Raw genomic sequence first — 14,264 nt, 5'->3', positions numbered from 1 at the left:
ATATTCCTTGGGGTGGAAACTGGGGAAAGAAGCTATAGAAAAGAGGTTTATCTGTTCCATGTTAGTTAGCATGTCACACTGTTGCCTGTTGCACTGGGTCGGTGGGATGTTAACCTTCCCTGCAGTAGCCCATACAGTGCTGTGCTCTGCACTTGTAGCTAGAACAGCAGTGGTATCACACCAGTGTTGTGTCTGCTGCTGAGAAGTGCAGGCACAGCATCAGGACTTTCTCTAACCCTCCTAGGGGGTGGGCAAAAAAGTGAGAAAGAAACATCAGCAGGGCAGCTGACCTAAACCAACCAAAGGGATATTCCATACCATATGATGTCACACTCAGCATTAAAAGGTGGAAAAAGGAAGAAGAGGGGAGGGGTGGGCTCTCGTTGCGAAAACATCTGTCCTCCTCCCAAACACTGGCTACGTGCGTTGAGGCCCTGCTTCAAGGACGTGGTCAAGCACCGCTCATTTGTGGGAAATAGAGAGTAATTTCTTTCCTCTGCACTTCCACATAGCCTTTACTTGTTTGTTTTGTTATTCCATTTCCCCCTCCCTCTTCCCCTTTCCCGTTTTTCCCTTTAGTTGAATTGTTTAATTAATAATAATATTTCCTTAATAATATTTTTTCACTTTAATTAAATTATCCTTATCTCAACCCGTGAGTTGTTCTTTCCTTTATTTCTTCCCCTCCTCATCGGGGGAGTGAGAGAGCAGTTGTGGTGTTCAGCTGCCTAGCATGGTAAAACCACCACACCTGTAAACAAAAATGTGAAATAAACCAGTCTGTGTGACCTACCACAAATAGATCCTAACTTCCTTTGAATGTGTGCATTATTTTTCATATGATTGCCAAATGCTTTGTTAAATAATTTTTAGAATAACTTTGTGAGCCATTCTCTGTAAATTATTTCTCTCTAGCTTTCTGGTTGATTGCCTGAAGCTAGTGATGCAAATGGGGAGGAAATTTAAACTGCACAGAGGGTCAATGTTTAGTTTCACCTCTGTGGCCATACCTCAGGGAAAATCTCACAGAATCACGGAATGGATGAACTAGCAAGGGACCTCTGGAGATCATCTGGTCCAATGCCCCTGCCAAGCAGGTTTACACATTGCAAAGGACTGCGTCCAGGTGGGTTTTGATTATCTTCAAAGAAGGAGACTCCACAGCCTCTCCAGGAAACCTGTTCCAATGCTCTGTTACCCTCACAGTAAAGAAACATTTCCTCATATTCAGTTTGTTTTAGTTTGTGCCCATTGCCTCACATCCTGCCACTGGGCACAACTGGAAAGAGTCCAGCCTCATCCTCTTGACACCCTCCCTTTGAATTTTTGGATATGTTGATAATATCCCCTCTCAGTCTTCTCTCCTGCATGCTAAACAGGCCCAGCTCTCTCAGAACCTCTTCATACAAGAGATGCTCCAGTCCTCACATCATCTTTGTAGCCCTCATGTAGCCCTACATGATTTTTCCACTTAGGGCATGGTCACCTTTATGGCTGCTGCCCTCACCCAGTTACCCAATCTCATAATAAATTCACATCCCCCAAATGACTTCTATTTGGGTTGCTTTTTAGTATTTATTTATTTTTGCCTTAAATGTGGGGCCTGGCCTGGTGGCCTGCGTGGTCACTGGCCCCTGGCTCCTCCTCCTGAGCCCTATGCAGACATTAAGTGTCCCTGGCATTGGTGTCCAGTGGGGACTGGGGCCGTCTGCACCTGTCCTGCTCCCAGTGCCACGAGAAGCTTCAGACAAGCTGTCGTGTCGTGGAGGGGCTGCACTCCCTGCACCTGGGTGAGACACTGTGGGACCAGGAGCTAGAGGGGCTCCACTGCCTCTGCTGCTGCCACCATCCTGACCCCGCGTTGTGTTGGGCCCTTCCCCAGGGCCAGCGAGCCAAGGCGTCCTGCATGGAGCACAGCATCAGCCTCACAATGGCTAGGATGAGCTGCTGGCAGAGCGGGCGGGTGGCTCTGTGGGCGGCCCACAGCTGGATGCACTCCTTGCAGAAGGAGTGCCCACAGGGGTCCAGCTGAGCTGCATCAACCAGCGGGCCCGGGCAGATGGTGCACGACTCTTCTCTGGGTGCCTCCGTTGGCAGCTCCTGGTGTGGCTGGCTCATGGTGCTCGCCCCAGTCCTCATGTGGAGATGCTAGTGCTCTGCAGGACACTGCTCTGATGACAAGAAGGTATCAAGTGCCTCTAGTTCTCTGCACCTCCCTTGCACGTCACTGGTAGAATCTCAGAGGGTCAAAGCCCACCAGCAGCAACCTGATGCCTTGCCTGCAACCAGAGGGTTCTCAACATCTTACGTGCCACCAGAAAGATTTCGACGTCTCATGTTCCACCAGAAGGACCTTGACATCTTGAGTTCCACCAGAAGGACTGGGGTGTCTCACCTGCCTCCCAGAAGGACCTCGTTTCTCTTGTGTCACAGGAAAGACCTTGATGTCTTGCGTGCCACCTGAATGACCACAACTTCATGCCTTCCACTAGCAACACCTCCAACTCACACTCCAGCTGTAGGATCTCAACCTCTCGAGTGCCACTAGCTGGACTGGACACAGGCTGGATGCTCAGGGCTCTTATGGACAGCTGCCTTTTGTGAGGCCATAGGGTGACAGTGACTCTGTGGTGACATCACAAGGCTCTTGGGGTGCCCCTGATGGCAGCACTTAGGGAATTAACATGACTGTTGTGAGAAAATGTTGACGTGAAATTGCTGCTCCATGCTGACAGGAGCAATATCTATGCTGGTGCAGCCTCTTGTAAAGTACTGCGCACAGTTCTGGGTACCACAATACAAAAAGGACATTAAACTGTTGGAGAGTGTCCAGAGGAGGGCAACGAAGATGGTGAATGGCCTGGAGGACATATGAGGAGTGGCTGAGGTCACTGGGCTTGTTCAGCCTGGAGAAGAGGAGGCTGAGGGGGGACATCATCACAGTCTACAGCTTCCTCGTGAGAGGGAGTGAAGAGGCAGGTGACCTATTCTCTGTAATCACCAGAGACAGGACCCGCGGGAATGGTGTCAAGCTGAGGCAGGGGAAGTTTAGGCTAAACATCAAGAAGAGGTTCTTCACCGATGGGTTGGTCACACACTGGAACAGGCTCCCCAGGGAAGTAGTCACTGCACCAAGCCTGTCTGAATTTAAGAAGCAATTGGATTGCGCACTTAGTCACATGGTCTAAACTTTTGGGTAGACTTGTGTGGTGCCAGGAGTTGGATTCGATGATCCTTATTGGGTCCCTTCCAACTCAGGATAGTCTATGATTCTATGATTCTATAAATATATGCCAGGCTGGGGTCCAGGCCCGGAGCTTGGCCTGAGAACTGTGCCTGGGAGCCAGGGACATCCTTGACTTGCAGCTGGACACCTGAGCATGGGAGATACCCTGAAGAGACCATTGAGGAGGACACAACAAGAAACTGAGGAACAACTTATCACCTGGGAAGGTGAAAAAGAGCCTGGGCATGAGAAAATTGGCCCAAGGAAGTGGGAACATGCATAAGAAATCAAAAGTTGTTTAAAGAATATCAGGAACATCATCAGATATTGGCTGTCCAAGGAGGATGGTAGAAACGAACAGTATCTCTTGGTTACCTGAAATGGTGGTGTCATCATAGAATCATCATAGAACCACAAAATCACAGAATGGGCAGGGTTGGAAGGAACCTCTGAAGATCCTCTAGTCCAACTCCCCTGCCAAGCAGCATCACCCAGAACACATTGTGCAGGGTGGCATCCAGGTGGGTTTTTCAGTATCTCCAGAGAAGGAGATTCCACAGCCTCTCTGGGTTCTGACTGTTCCAGTGCTCTGTCACCCTCACAGTAAAGAAGTGCCCTCCCATATTCAGCTGGAACATCCTGTGCTTCAGTTTGTGCCCATTGCCTCTTGTCCTATTGCTGGGCACAACTGAAGAAACTAGCTCCAACCTCTCAACACCCTTTCCTCAGATATTTATACACATTAATGAAGTCTCCCCTCACTCTTCTCTTTTCCAGGCTAAACAGGCCCAGTTCTCTCAGTCTGTCCTCATAGGACAGGTGCTCCAGTCCTCTCATCATCTTCATAGCCTTCCTCTAGACTCACTCCAGTAGTTCTATGTCCCTCCTGTACTGGGGAGCCCACACTGGACACAAGACTCCAGGTGAGGCCTCACCAGGGCTGAGTAGAGGGGGAGGATCACCTCCCTCAACATTCTGGCAAAACTCTTCCAAATGCAGCCCAGGATACCATTAGCCTTCTTTGCCACAAGGGCACATTGTTGACTCAATGGTAAGCCTGCTGTCCACCAGGACTCCCAGGTCTCTCTCTCTCTGCAGAGCAGCTCTCCAGCAGGTCAGCCCCCAGTCTGTACTGGTGCTTGGGGCTATTCCTCCCTATGTGCAGGACCCTGCACTTGCCTTGTTGAACTTCATGAGGTTCCTCACTACCCAGTGCTTCAGCCTATCTAGATGCCTCTTGAAGAGCAGCACAGACTTATGGTGTGTCAGCACTCCTTCCAGTTTTGTGTCATCAGCAAACTTTTTGAGGGTGCACTCTGTGCCATCATCCAGGTCAGTGATGAATAGGTTGAACAGGACTGGACCTAGTACGGACCCCTAGAGGACATCACTAGCTACAGGCCTCCAACTAGACTCAGCATTGCTGAACACAACCCTCTGAGCTCTGCCATCCAACCAGTTCCATCCACCTCACTGTCCACTCATCCACCCCATACTTCCTGAGCTTGCCCAGGAGGATATTATGGGAGACAGTGTCAAACGCCTTGCTGAAGTCAAGGTAGACCATATCCACTGCTCTCCCCTCATCCATCCAGCTAATCATTCCATCAGGGAAGGCTATCAGATTGGTCAAGTATGATTTCCCATTGGTGAATCCATGCTGACTACTCCTGGTCTCCTGCTTCTCCTCCATGTGGTTGGAGATGACATCCAGGACCATTCCCTATTCCTTACCCCTGATAGAGTGGTGATCTGTTCCTGATCCATATCCATTCAGCACCTGAAAAACTCTCTGCTTTGCCAGACCCACTCCAGCTCTCAGCATGTTTTGGATCCCCTGGCAGCCTTGGTTCTGACTAGTGGAATGATCTGTCCATGACAGATTTCAGGACAAACAAGACAAGCAATATTTAGAACAGGCCATTTTTCTTGTTCCCAGACTTAAAGATGAGCAATAGTAATGGTGAAGACAGAACACATTTCTGCTATCATTAATCATTTGTGCTAAAATACACAACTCTTATGATTAGTTAGCATTCTCATGAAGAATGGAAAGTTGCCCAAATAAGCATGATTTAATAATGCTTTAATTCCCTACCAGACACTCTTCAAACTAAACTTGTAGAAATTCCTTTTTGTAGGAATTCATGTAACAGGTTTATATATCATTTCATTACCCAGCTAGCTCTCTCTATATGAAGCGTGTTGAACAAAACAAACAAAAATAACCAAACCTTTATTGCTGTTTGCTTTTCGATGTTTTGGCAGCCTGGATCATTTCTACACCACACAAACACTGCCTAGAGACAGATGTCAGAAAGGTTCAGCCCAAAAAATCTAGGGCAAAGGTTCAGGTTCTGATGCTTAGCTGTTGGTGCTGCAATTTTACAACATTTGAGAAAGATGAAAACACAACAGCAAGCCAAAAATCTGTCTACCTGTTCAGTCCTCTTGTATTTTCAGCTTTAGACGCTCAGCCTGGCAAGTCTTTAGGGCTTTGTGAAAAGATGACCGATTCCTGCAGCAAGAAGGCCAAATGATTCCCTCACAATTTTGCCAGAGAGCAGAATAATTTCCCTGAACTTGAGTTCTTGTGTCAGAAAGTCATGGGGAGCTGGATTCTCATTGATTGTTTGAAAGTCCAATAACAACAGTTTGAGAAATAAATGGTTTTGCACATAAATCAGCCTACTAACAGATAAATGGCCCAGCTGCAAATCTGTTGATATCCACCTGGTGGGATAAAATTTCCTGATCAGGCTGTCCTGGAACTGAGGTGAACACTGACTACCAAGTCTTTGTGTTTGATATGAGTGAGTAGTGGTTACTTAGCTACATAGAGCTCTTTATGATCAAGGTATAGCTGTGACCAGCCTCATTAATATTACGGTATTAGTTAATTAGATAATGTAGTAGTATCTCCTGGGACAATGGTTTCTGCTTTGGTGTGTTGGTAATATAATGGGGTCTCAAGGGACTTAGCCAGAAGACAGTCCTTTGGCTGGTGCACCAAACCCTGGAGACTAGACTCACTAGGGCATACCAGAGACAGGAAGGAACATTTTAGGCCTGTTCCTTGCTTTCCAGCACTGCAAAACAATTCATATATAGTTATAAGAGGCCTTTCTTCATAAGCAGCTCTGAGCAACCATTGTCCCTTCTGCTCCCTAGTCTTGTGCTTCTGAGCCAATGTCCTCAACAAAATCTGTCTTGTTGACTTTGGTGGTATAACCCAGAAATAAAATATTTTGTGGGTGAATGCTGGGGTTGAGCACACTGGCTGCAAAGTGATTCTTAACACAGGTTTTCTCCAGTCCACCATCATCCTAAAGGGCTGGCAGCAAATCATCATTCCGGGTGACAAAACCCTTCATCCCATGTAAAATGTCACAGGACCCATTCTCTAACCTTGATGATCCCAGGGGATTTATATTCCTCTTCTTTTCACTGGATCCACCCTGCCTTTCCTTTCTGCTCTGGACTCTTCATCTACCTGCCTCTGCCAGCATGCATTCACAGGGACGTCTGGCAGTCTGTGTCTTCTTGTTTTGGGACAGCCTCTGCTCTGTCCGTCTCTGGCTGCTCTCCTCCTCTGCGAACACCTACATCTGCTCCTGCATGCACCGGCAGCACAGAGACATGGGAGCAGCGCGAAGCAGCAGGCCTGTACGGCTGAGGCCATGAGTAAGGCCCGAGCAACAGGGGCAACAAGCAGCCAAGAGAGGTGCTGCTGTGCTTAGGGATCAGCCCTCTGCAGCCAGCAGAGCCGAGACATTGGCAGGGACCTCTGTAACCGATACAAAGAAAACCCACCCCAGCCAAAGCTGGACTCTTGGCACATCTGTGACTGCCGAAAGAGTTATACAATTTGAAACAAAAAAAAAATTATAAAGCCAGAGGAGAGGAGGAAGAGGAGGAGGAGGTTTCTACCTGCACAGAAACTATCACGCACTGTGTGCACAAACATTTATATTCAGTAGCATTGGTGATATAACACTTTTTTTACTTTTTTTTTTTTTTTTTTTTTTTTTAAGTATGTGCATGTGCTGTAACAAGAGAGAGTTACTGGGAATGGAAAGCCAGCTGGAAAAATTTGGTCAAGGTTAAACTTTTCAGGTCCATTCACGCCTGTGAATTAATTTAGCTTGCCATTTTATGATGTTAAGTTATGAAATGTTCATGCAAAACATTAAAACTAAAGCGCTCCAAAAGGCAGTCTAATATGCCAAACTCTAATCACTAGACTGTAATTAGGCTGTCAGTTACAAAACATAGCATTTGCAATGTTTCCAAATGAAGCAACAGGCAGTGTTAAAACCAGGGATTGGTTCAGGCAGGTAAGAGTCTCTTTATTTGACAATTGCCAACCAAATTTCTGAGCAAATGAAAACTGTGTTCAACTGTGCCAGTGAACGCTGGCTTGAAAGAACTTAGAGAGATATTCTCAGTGTAAGCCCACAGATAATAAAAGAAAAAAAAATTGCTAAGAATATAGTAGAGATTTTTCCATTGAATTTCAACACAGTGGCAGATTCTTATTCATCACATAATCTGTGTCCTCAGGATGTTTCTTTAACACATGCACCAGCAGACGTTAAATATCGCAACATCCTGAAAAGTTTAGTGAAGGCTGTTTTATGGCTATTGAAAGTTAGGTGCATGTTAAGCCCAGCATTTTTGAATAACTACCATGAACGTCATACCACAAGATCCATTTTCAGGGTCTTAAAAATGGAAATCAATAGTTCACTAGATTAGGGGCCCAAAGTACATTTAGCAGACTGCGTGTCCGTGCATCTTACTCCGAGGCTCAAGGTAATGTTTTACTCACATTTAATCACCAGCAGCTCCCCAGAGCCTGCTAGCTGGGAGAGATGAAAAATTAAGGTGCATTTAAATCATTTCATGAATGCAAATTGTTTTACTAGCCTAAACATAGGTAAAGAAAACACTTAGGTTCAACTGTGGAAACAGTAACTGGTGCTTACTTTGGATGATATAAACAAAGACAGTGACATTTTGCATTCAAATATGCCACTTGGGACTCATGCAGCAGCCTGTTCATGGCTGAATAGTCCAGTCTAACAGCAGGAAAAATATCTCACAGCCCTGCCACTAACCAGCGGCAGACATTTCAAATTTCAGATGCTGCTGATGAAACCTTTGCAAACAATTTATGGAGTAAGAACTACTCACTGAAGACATGGATGCATAATTTTCAGCAGTGAAACAGTGAACAAGCTGGTTCTTATAATGGGAAAAACAAACAAATAAACAAGCAAACAAACAAACAAAAAACACAAAACAAACAAAGCAACAACAACAAAAAAAACCAAAACCAAAACAAAAACAAAACAAAACAAAACAAAAACATGGTCTGTCCTTCCTCACTAAAGCAAATTGTTGTCTTTTTCCCAAGAAAATCCACATATCCACACGAGGATTTCAGGCAGCAGTGAAACTCATCTTGGGAAGGATTAATATTCATTATTGGAAAAGAAAAGACTTATTAGAGATCAATATTATCTCTTTATTATTATTATTATTTAAGTTTTTCAGTATTTTATTATTTTCTTTTGAGATCTCTTTTCAAATTGTGCATATGAGGGTGGTGGTGCTCTGAGCACTTACACAGGTTGCTCAGAGAAGCTGTGGATGCCCCATCCCTGGCAGTGCTCAAGGCCAGGCTGGATGGGGCTTTGGGCAACTTGATCTAGTAGGAGGTGTTCCTGCCCATGGCAGGGGTTGGAACTGAGTGGTGTTTAAGGTCCCTTCCAAACCAAACCATTCTATGAGTCTGATTCAGTAATAGGCCATCCTGAGCTTTTATTTAAAGAAATAGGAAGACATCTATGTCACCAGAGGTCCTGCCTATAGATGGGCTTGAATGTCTGACTGGAAAAATATTTTCCTCAAAATATCAGAAGACATTTTTTCTTATAATGATTTTTGAAAGCTGATAGCCAATTCCCAGCCTCATAGCCCTATATGCACAGACACACATACTGTACATATCAGCCAACAGATTTAGACAGGATTTTACCTGCTAAATAAATAGCAGGGGCATTTTCCAGTTTGATATACTGGGAAGCCAGCATTAATGGTTTGGTAATTGCTACCAGGAACAACCAGCCCACCCACTGTATCCATTTTAAAGGCTAACAGATACAGCTGTAAATACCAGCAAACAATGAGACAATGTGAGTAATTTTACTGCCTTGCACAAGAACAGAACCAGTTGCTAGTGACGCTGCATTTCTCAGAAATGTTTAATTGCAGAAACAGTTGTTCGAATACTATAGAGACATTTGGGAATTTCTTTTCTTTTGTCAACAGCCCCTTTTTTTATGTACCAACCAATCCAGAATCATGCTAAACTTATGCAGTTATTTGGCAGGTACCTAGGAGTGTATTCCGTGAAATCACAGATAAATTGGGAAGGGTAAACACTGTGAAGGACAGAAACTACTATTCAAATATTTACTGAAATTGAAAACATTGCAACAAATAAGGGACTTTATCTCTGGCATTTAAATAACACCAATATCAGTACATATGGGTGTTTTGCAGTACTTGAAATGTATTTATGCTCACAGCACTACTTAGTGACAAAGTGTCATACCAGTCTCCTTTTCCATAGAGCAGGAAAATATGCTCAGGCCTCTCAAATCTTTTACTAGTATCTTAAACCACCATCCTCCTGTTACAAGTAGAAAAATACAATGTAAACACTTCCAGGGAATGAATTACTGCCAAATGACAACAAAAGAAACATATAGAATGAAAGACAGAAATGGAGAGGTATGGGAAACAGCTTTGAAAAAGACACAGATAAGACATTTGACATGACTTTTCAGTGCAATATGGTAGCAAGAAAAAAATATTTACAAGCTGCTGGGCATTAGGTCATGGTGAAGAAACCTGGCCATATGGTTCTGATGAGTCCATACCTAAAAAAAATACATTTAGGTTTGAGCAACTTGCTATAAGAATGATTGTGCCAAACTGGAAATGATTCAGAGAACAGCCGAACAATTATTAAAGGGCTGAATTTATGAGGAAAGATAAAACAGCTAAATATATACATAGCTTGGCTATGAGATATCTAAAGGGAAACATTAATTGTCTGTATTCAAAGGCTTAAATGCCAAAGAGGCTGAAAATTTAAAAGAATTATTTAGTGGGATATTATGAGGATGTAGTTAAGGCTAATGAAATTGAATGGTCTCAAGTGATAATGCCTGAGAAAGGGCTGGCCCTCAATCATGTAGTACATGATTACAGTCTTCAGTTTAACTGCCTTGTTATCTGTCCGTAGGTTTATCAAGAGTACACCTGTGTAGGCAGGGAGGGTAGTAAAAGCCATTTCACTCCAAAATTAATTTGTGGCTAATGTTGTACAATTTATGCTCTGGGTGAACAAATGGTGTGATTTATATGTGTAAACTCTTCAAATCCTTGTGGAAACAAAGTATTTTGTATAAGGATTACAGCCTTTAGCCATCAAAAATTTTAAGTTTCTGTGTTAAAATTTGCATGTAGGCTACACATTCATTGCAAACTCTGATACTAGCTTTTCCATTACTGATTTACATCTGGGGAAAGTACATATGCAGTACAAATGAATAAACTTAAAATGTTCAGTGGATTTAAAAGAATGTACTTTCCTGCCTACTGGAGTTTCCAGCATGAGAACAAAATCTTCAGGGATTTTTCTTTTGTTTCCATGTGAGATGGATGAAACTACACAAACACAGAGACCCCAACCTCATTTAATCTCCCCTCATTTCCTGGCAAAGACTGTATAAAGCTTTGGAGATCTTTGGTTCTGCTGAAAAAATAGACTTCATCCATTTCCGCTGTGCTGTTACGGTTTTTATCTATGGTGCTTTGTATGAAAGTTGCCAAACAACATCTGTGTTGCTCATGAAAAACAAATGAAAATGTTTTCAATTTGTTTAGATCAGCATAAAAATACATTTTCAAGTGAAACAGTCCTTGTTCTAGCAGCCATCTGATGAAAAATTGACTCACAAATACATGAGTCAGAATTGCTGCTGGCATTTTGCTGCCTTGGGTGAAATCCCAGCCCAAATACCTGTTCAGTTTCTTATCACATTTGACAAGTTAATTTAAGAATGCTTTCTATTCAGTCAGATTTTTGTAAAATAATTTGTCTCTTCTGTTTTTGCTGTGCCTTCTACTCATCCTATTGTTTTCTATCAGATTCATGCTTTAGCATGTCTCTTTTCTCTTGCTACACTTATTTCCTTAGGATCTTGCAATTATTTTTTACCATCCAGCCTTGATTCATGCATTTCCTTCCTTTTCCTTCATATGCACTGTTTTACTGGAATTCCACATCTTCTGGTCCAGTTCTTCTGCAACTCTTCACTGTATGACTTACTATAGACATGGAGTTAAAGGCAAGGTATTAAAGCACAGGCCTTACTTCCATGTCTTTAAACATTTCATTAAAAACAGAGCAACTGTAATGTTGAACTAGCTGATCTGGTGGAACATAACTCCGCTCTTTCATTTTTAATCCTAACCCTGAGAAATCCTGGCATTATACTGCCCTGCAGGAGTAACTCCTATGTTCATCAACACACCTGTGTACTTGCCTCTCTCAACCAGTCACACATTGGCACCCAGTAAGACCTGAGGCTCACTAATACACTGATCCCTGGAGGAGGACTGCTCTGCAGATTGGCAGTTTTAGGGTCTGTGATGTGCAGGAGAGTTAGAGGAATCTGGTGCTTTGGGAGAGTGCAAAAATCTCTGAAGAAGAGGAAAAGGCAATAGCTGTCTGCAGCTGCAAAAACCTTCTTTGTTCTGCCTTTATTTATTTATTTTTAATGATTGTTTATGCTTGTGTTTCAGTATCAGCAATCTTTGCCTCCTGTCTTTGAAATGCTGCCTATGAATCTGAAAGTAGAGAAGATCTTGCAAAGCAATCTGCTAGCACTGTGCCAGATGAGCTCTCTTCTCTCCTTCACTTATAGCTAGTAAGAACCAACCCAATGAGAAAACATTTTTTGTCTGCTGTCCTGCAGGAACAACTGGGATGTGCCTGATGTAGAGCTCCAATGCAAAAATGTCATCTTTTGGAAGAGCTTTGAAGTTGCTGCTGGCTGCAAAACCCTGCTTGGTCCCAAGGGAATTCTCTTTAGGAAAAGCACCCAGGTTCATGATCTAGAAGATGAGGTTGTGAGACTGCTGAGGCAGCACAGAGCCTTGGTGCTGTTTCTGCATTAAAACTTCAGGTCAAAGGCCTAAAACTCATGTATGTCCTGCAAATGGAAGACCTTTGCAGGCCCTCCCAAAAGGCTCTACTCCCTGTAATTTCTGCAAAAGGGCCAGAAGTGGGCAAATTCCACAAAGAATGTGCTCCTCTCATGTTCTTTGCTGAGAAGTCTTCTTTTCTTTGCTGAAACACAGCAAGCTGAGGTAATCCTTTGTAAAAGTGCAGAGTTAAAAAATTAAGAAGATATGACATTCAGCTGAGATTCTTCTCTTAATTCTTTGCTCTGTTTGTTTCTGACAATAATTTCTCCTGATCAACTTTCTACGGCGATCAGCAAGTGGTTTCAGTAAGATGTCTAGTCTAGTGAGTGCTTAAAATTGCCAGATAACAATATTCAGACTGTATAGGGAAACTGTGAAACCTGATGCATGAGAAATAGTATGCAAACTGATTATAGAGAAACTAGAAAAGTATCCAGGAGTTTGGGAGTGTAGGCGTTTTTTTCCAAGCACCATAGAAGTACTTAACCATGTTTTAGATGGAATGTACTACTGGAGTAAGTTGTTCCTTGATTTACTCTTAGAAAAATACTCAAGAAAATTTGGGGCCTCTCCAGGACACACTAATTTTTGGTTTTGCAATAGCAGCTGTCCACTGAGATTAAGGAACTTGGAACACTTCCAACCTTCATTTACACATGCTGAAATAACAAAATTCTCTTTGCTGTGTCACTTGGAAGTAGCTTTAATTAAATGCAGGAATTTGTATCCTAATCGTTGATGTCAAGATGAGGATAGAAATAATAGAGGGAGATAAGCATTGTGATGCTTCCTTCCTGTTTCTTATTTTATTATATTGTAAACTTTGAATATGAAAGTACATATATGACTTTCAACATTAAATCTTGATCCTAAACACTGCTCCAGCTAAGCAGATTCCTGCATCCTCAAAAGTACACAAATGACATGCACACATGCCTCCATTCATGCACACAGACAAGGGCATAATCTTGCATTGTTCATAATTGCACAATAAATGAGACATAGCTATTTGAAGCATTTAGAAGAAAAAAGAAATAATTCAACATATAACTATCAACATATTCAAAAGGAAAATAACAAAACAATGGCCCTGGGCCTACTGCTCTTGCCAGTGTGAGTAGGCTATGCTCATGGGAATAATGCTGTTGTCCTCCCTGCGAGGGAAGTACCCTACAGCAGCTGAAGAATGCAAGACATATTCCAGGATTCATTTCATTGTTAACATTATGCAAGGTGTGTTTGAAAGACTGTATTATAAAATGCAAATAAATGTCCTGATTAAAACTTCTCCAAGACCAAATGTTTGTTGAATATATTATCAAAAAATGACTAAGTAAAGGTCAGCTGTGGAGAAGGACTAGTTTCATACTGCTGTTCCCAAATGCATCTACAACACAATAAGGGAGGTATGAAACCTTTTACAGCTTCCCAGCAGGTACCATCAACTTCTCAATTCTAGGCACTGTTAATGACATCACCAGGGAGCATGACTTCTGTCAAAAGCTTGGCAGGAGGTGCTGGCAGCTGTTAAATCAACAGCAATCAAAACTGGAAAACCAACACGCTTGCTACTATCAAATTTAAAAGAGAACTTATTGTGTCCCAAACACAGCAGCAGGTTTAATAGAAAAGTAGACATGTTTATGGTTTCAGATTTACAGCAAGGCTTATAAACACCTTATTACTCAGAATCCAGTCTGCTGCCCTAGAAACTAAGAACGTTACTTTGTTGAGAAGAAGAATCTGTTGA

The 14,264-nt window shown here is 42.9% G+C and overlaps 1 long non-coding RNA gene across 1 annotated transcript in view; it reads left to right on the top strand.

Moving 5' to 3' along the window:
* LOC118156567 overlaps positions 1–3,556 on the top strand; it is a 754,908-nt gene extending 751,352 nt beyond the window's left edge. Inside the window, exon 3 of the long non-coding RNA XR_004746318.1 lies at positions 3,318–3,556. This is a non-coding gene — a long non-coding RNA (uncharacterized LOC118156567). The remainder of the gene's footprint in view (positions 1–3,317) is intronic.
* The last annotated feature ends 10,708 nt before the right edge of the window (positions 3,557–14,264 follow it).

The sequence above is a fragment of the Oxyura jamaicensis genome, chromosome Z (genome assembly GCF_011077185.1).
Source record: "Oxyura jamaicensis isolate SHBP4307 breed ruddy duck chromosome Z, BPBGC_Ojam_1.0, whole genome shotgun sequence".
NCBI lineage: Eukaryota > Metazoa > Chordata > Aves > Anseriformes > Anatidae > Oxyura > Oxyura jamaicensis.
Note: the sequence above shows the minus strand (reverse complement) of the source record. Positions and strands in the feature narration are given on the sequence as shown.